This window comes from Phalangium opilio, unplaced genomic scaffold, assembly GCF_054372755.1.
Source record: "Phalangium opilio isolate 3A_F unplaced genomic scaffold, DU_Popi_V2 ptg000060l_1, whole genome shotgun sequence".
In the NCBI taxonomy this organism is placed as follows: Eukaryota; Metazoa; Arthropoda; class Arachnida; order Opiliones; family Phalangiidae; genus Phalangium; species Phalangium opilio.
Window position 1 is genome coordinate 2,903,520 of NW_028324177.1, and position 6,000 is coordinate 2,909,519.

Genomic DNA, 6,000 nt, shown 5'->3' on the forward strand with positions numbered 1-6,000 from the left:
GTGTTAGCTGATAGAATCAGCAAGTCATAGTCGCACACCAATTGAACATTCAACGAGTGGTAAGACTTTCGGTTTACATAAATGTATTCCGGAAAGTCTGGGTTGTTGTTCGGTGGTGGAACGATTGCAACATGGGTGCAATCGATTGCGCCTATGGTTCCGGGAAAGTTGCATTCCTCCTGAAAACGCATTTTTATGGCCGTTTTTTGCACCTCAGTCTTGGGAAACTTTATGTACTTATGTACAAGTGCCCCATTGATCGCTTTCGTTACATCATGTATGCAACGACTCACGCTAGACTGGCTAACACCGAGGAAAATGTTTTGGCCCACATCTAGCTGGTACGATCCTCGTGCATAAAACCGCAATGCGATTAACACCTAAAAATAAACCATTATTCACTACTGAAAAATCATTTGTGGGTTTCAAATAGTGATTTTTTTACCTTCAAATCTACTGGCAACGAGGTAGTTCGAATACCTACAAGAGGCTCAGTCAACGTTCGGCAAAGGCCTAAGACCATTTCCCTTGTCAACCTAAAATTCCTCTTGAAGCGTAGGTCATCAAGCTCCCACGCTTGATTTCTGTCTCTAAAGACACGTTGGACTCGTAAATCGCGACGTGCAGCGCGATTACAATCATCAAAACGCAAACGTTCAAGTTCGAGTTGGAAAAATAGCGCAGCCATTTTAGTAAATAAAATAGCGGGAAATAAAATTTTGGCGGGAAATAAAATTTTGGCGGGAAATGAAATTTTGGCGGGAAATAAAATTTTGGCGGGAAATAAAAATACAGGGTGTGTGAAAAAACCCTTTAATTGGCTAAAATTGAGGGAATGAAATACAAATGCAAGGCGCGTCCTTATTTAGACTTTAGGCGACTATTATCAATTAACTAGTCCATATAATTAATTTTAAGAATTTAACTCATTTCAAAACTTATCTTTTCCTAAAGCTTGTGAACCATTTTATTGAAATTTAGTTTAAATATTAGTGATGGCCGAAATGGTTAATTAGAGGATGTCTCTTGAACTCGATATAATTCAAATATCGAGGTTTACCAATTATCTACTTAAAATGATAACCTATTTTTAATTGCAAGTTCTCTCCCCGCTTGTTAAAGGGAGTTTTCCTCCGCGGTCTAACCCGGTTTCTCCTTTCCATCAAAACTTGCAGAGGTTAACGGTAATAGTTAGTATAGGGCCCTGTAGGTTAGCTGTGGGGGCATAGGGGCTAGCCACCACCCCTCTATGCAATGTAAAGGGACCCCCTGTAAACAAGCCACAGGCTTAGTGTGGAACCTCCCTTTGTAGACAAAGGCTAGATTATTATTATTACCTATATTTCTCTCATTATGTTCCAAAACAACGTAAATTTTCTTATTTTCTGACACAACAATTGGGAGTGTTATTGTTGTGTCATTCCCGAAGCTATTTCTACTCTTAAACAGAAATTTAAAGTTTTATGATATTAGTGGACCAATTTACCCTTCAACTTGTTTATCGTTCTTTTGATCTAGTTCTTATAGAGGAAAGCAATCAAGTATCGATAAAAGTAACCTTTCCGATAGTAGATTTTACTAATCGAGACGATTGCCGAGTATTAATATTAGGTAAATGCTCCATGAATATTTTAAACGCTACTCCCAAATTTTGTTTTCTATTTCAAGAGTAATAAATACTATCGGTGATCGTTATCGGACTTAAATTCGGTTTTGGCTTAATTTTCAGAGGAAAAAATAGGTATAGTAGATAATTTTTGATATGTATTAAAGATTCACCAAGGATTCACAGACACTGAGTTAAAAAAATTGGAATTTTTATTTGGGTTAAGCTTTCATATTGACATTAGTTAAATTACGATACCGGCTCACGATGTTAGTCTGTTTAGAATATAATTCGGGACTTCAAGTGTCAAAAGACAGTATCTACCTTCAAAATCGAGAGTTTCCAACTTTGTAACAATCTTCTCGTCACAGGAGGTTAAAAATTATTATTATATGTGATAATTTAATTTGAGATAATGTGACAAAGGGGCTCAGACTCAGACCCTCAGTCAACGTGGGGCAAAGGCCTCATACCGTTTTACTTACTGTCGAGTCTGTCGTCCCTTGTCGCCAAATTCCTCTTAAAACATAGATCATACAGTGTCCACGCTTGTTTTTTAATTTCACAAAACACGTTGAATTCGTAAACCTCGACCCGCACCATGATTAAAATCATAAAAATGCAAAAGCAACGCATTGAACGCGTACATTTTTAGTAAATAACACAAGCTACTAGCCCACTACAGCCCCTAAAACAGCTGTCTAGGGGCGGAAGCAACGGAATAAAAATAGAGGGCGAAAACAACTCGTCAAAGGGGGTAATGTTGAGGGAACGAAATTCAAATGCAAGGCGCGTCCCTTGAATTCGTAAATACCGACGTTTAACGCAATTATAATATTTAAATCTTATACAATTAAGTTAAATTTAAGAAAACAAAGCACTACTTTCAAAGTCTAAATTAACTTTAAAAATACGACGATAAGAGAAGGCGAAGTAACGGGCAACGAGAGGTAAACATTTTTTTAAATGGCAAAAATTAACGGAAAGCCAAGGCTTAGCGCAATTTCACCGCCTTAAAAAAAGGGCCAAGTTTAGAAATAGATTGTGGGACAATAAAAAGGTGGAAAATTATGAAATTGGGCTTATATTAAAGCTTGAAACCTACTTTATATTATATTTAAAATCAATCCATAAGCAAATCCTCAAAAAATATGAAAATGACCACGAAAAAGAACCCACTCTCAAATTTTTTCCCCTTAAAAAAAAATGGCGGCCACAAACGGGGTGAAAATGGGGAAAAGAGCTATCCAAATGACGATTTGGCCGGCCATTTGGCTTGCCAAATGTTTGGATAGGGTTTGAACCAAATGAAAAGGGATTTGGAGTTACAGAATACGGATTAGTGTCATTTGGGGATGAGCCGATCCCAAATCCAAATCATTTGGATTAGGAACGATCCAAATGTAGTTAGAGAATAGGGTCCCATGTCAAAATTTGCTATTCATTTCCTCTTGCTTGTTGGTCGATCCGATTCTCTCGCCGCGACGGCGACATACGCGAATCTTCCTTGTTCAAGGTTGGTTGGAGCTTTGTGGTTCCGTGTTCTATCTTGTCTCGATAGAGAAGATTCGTTTTTATTTTTGCGCGTATTGAATGTGCGAAAGTTTTTCTCACCCCTTTTTTACTGGCTGGGTGGTGGTATATCTGCATTCTTTGGCAATTGAATGCCAAATATTATTTTTCTTCAAGAAACTAGAATCTTGGGCCGTTTTGGTCTTAAGCTCTGCTAATTAAAAACACTTAATAAGTGACCCTGTGGACTCGCAGTTTTTGCGTTCTGACCACATAAAGGGAATTTTAAAAAACTAGAATCTTAGGCCGTTTTGGTCTTAAGCACCGCTAATTCCAAACACTTAATGACCCTGTGGACTCGCAGTTTTTGCGTTCTGACCACATAAAGGGAATTTTAAAAAACTAGAATCTTAGGCCGTTTTTTTCTTAAGCTCTCCTATTCAAAACACTTAAGAAAGTGACCTGTGGACTATCGATATAAAGTTAATTTAATACTGAAATAAGATTCCCTGTGAAATTGATTTGAACATTAGCATCTCTAAAGACGAAAGCGAAAAATGGCTCTCTTAAACATATGTCAGATCAAATTCCACGAGAGTTGATCAAAGGCGGAAACCTATTTGATTTAATGGTAAATGATGATCGCCCAGAGGAATATATACTAAAACAAGATGGCAGGTTATGGAGAGCAAGGGCATCCACCAAAAATAGGGACAATCACGCAGTGATTAAACGGTATTTCCATATACGAACTGGTAATGGGCGAGAAGGTCACTCAGTTAATTTTAAAAGGAAACTTTATACGCTTCGGAATGTAGATAATGAATATCAAATCATTATTCACTACATTGGTGATGAGAAAGTGGGGATATCGCGCCAAAATAATGAGAAGTTAATGAATAAACCTTGTCTAGTACAGACCCTTGATCAAGAGCCAAACTCTCATAAAGAGACGGAAGCTTCAATACCCCTCATAGAAGGTACAGTTTCAGAATCTGAGGAATCAGATAAAAGCCGTAGTGAAACATTTCACGCTTCAGATATTCATAAAGCAAGACTCTGCCGGCGTCCACTTTACTCTAATGGCACTAAGGCAAACGGTATTTCAAAAAACTATACGAAATTTCTCAATAGAAAAAGATGTTAGAGTGATTGGCGCGCACTAAGAAGCCATAAATCTGGCCAATCACCTGCTTAAAGCGAAACACGCCAAGCAATACATATCTTGTAAGACCACACAAAATCTTGGTGGTTTTTATGTAACAACTATTTCAATGCGCAATATTATATATATCCACAATTCGATGTGTGCTTCCTACTTCATCAATATGTTATCGTGGCATTGTTATTTTGGGACGAATTCCTTTTAAATGAATTACATTTAGAAAAATTCGGCAAATTGGTTCCTATTGTGACTGATGATTCAGAGAGAGTTATGTTTAATAGCTTGCGCACGTCGCAAAAAATATTTTATTTTGTACTAGTCAAATTTTCAATGACGTCACAGTTTATCTAAAAGAAAGTTGCGGAACCAACATGGACCATTATGTTGCTCAACTTAACAAATTAATTGACTACATAACAGTAAATGAATTCGATATTCTTTATGAATAATTACGTAGCGACTGGCCATTAAATTTTCAAGAGTACGCCGATTGGAAATTAAAAAAAAATATTTAAGAAACAACTGTATCTTGGCTCACTTCAAACGTTTTAAGTCTTTCCAATACGAAAGACCGATTAATAATCCTAGTCCAACTTTCCACAATAAATTGCATTTGGCGGTACAGGAAAGAAACATCACGATTGACGAAGCAGTAACAATATTTGCACTAAAACATCTAAACGTTTTGAATGAGTCTAGCAAGGCTTATAAAATAAAAGATGGTCAATTTGAGTTGACAGAAGCCATTAAGCCTTATGAACTAAACGTATCGAGTCAAGTTAAACTTCAGTCTGAAATTGAAATGATAGACTCGGTTCTCTCTGGATCGTACTCTCACTAAGAAACGAGCGAAAAACAATTGAAGAGGCCACAAACTAAAGTATCCTTTAAAGAGATGGCGGAAATGTGTGTAGAAAATGCATTCGTACATTCTTGGGAAGAACCTGGTGGCTACCTTGTCAGAGATCCTTTTCAACAAGATATATTTAATTTTGTTGATAAGCAGGGTAGAAAACCAACCTGCTCTTGCGACCCCAAAAGAAAAATATGTTTCCACATTAAACCTGCTCTTATGTTTTCTGAGAAAGGTCAAAGACTAACTAGAGAACACGTGTATCCTCTAAGCGAGTTAAAAACTAAATTGGGAGAAACTAAAGCATGGTTTTTACTTGGCGTAAATCACGACTTTTCGCCCGACGTCAAGCGACGACCCAAAAAAAACCTAGTCACGCTGGACAGAAATTACGTTGAGTGTGGCGATATTAGCTTTCTATTTTTTTGGCCGCGTTCAACATTAACGCTCTGCGCGAGCCAATCAGCAATGAGCTAGAGTCGTGACGTCATTTTCGACCACGCGTGTTCGGAAGAGGCCGTCCGTGGTCCGCCATCTTTTTATTTATTTCGTTCCTAATCGAATCAGTAACTAGTACAAATCCCTGAGAATGCCAAAGTTCAATGCTGAAAGGTTCATTGAAGAGGTTAGGAACAATACAAATCTGTATGATATTAGAAACAAAGATTGCAAAAAAGAAAGACAATAGATGGGCCGCAATTTGTGCAGTGTTCAATTTATCTGTTAAGCCTTGGTTCCATTATTTGCATGAACTACGCTAAGTGAAAACGCTATAACGCTGGGCGACAACGTAAGCAACAAATCTGACGTTTGACGTCCAGCAGCAAAGTAGTTTTTTTTCGGTCAAGTGAAAACCATACTTAA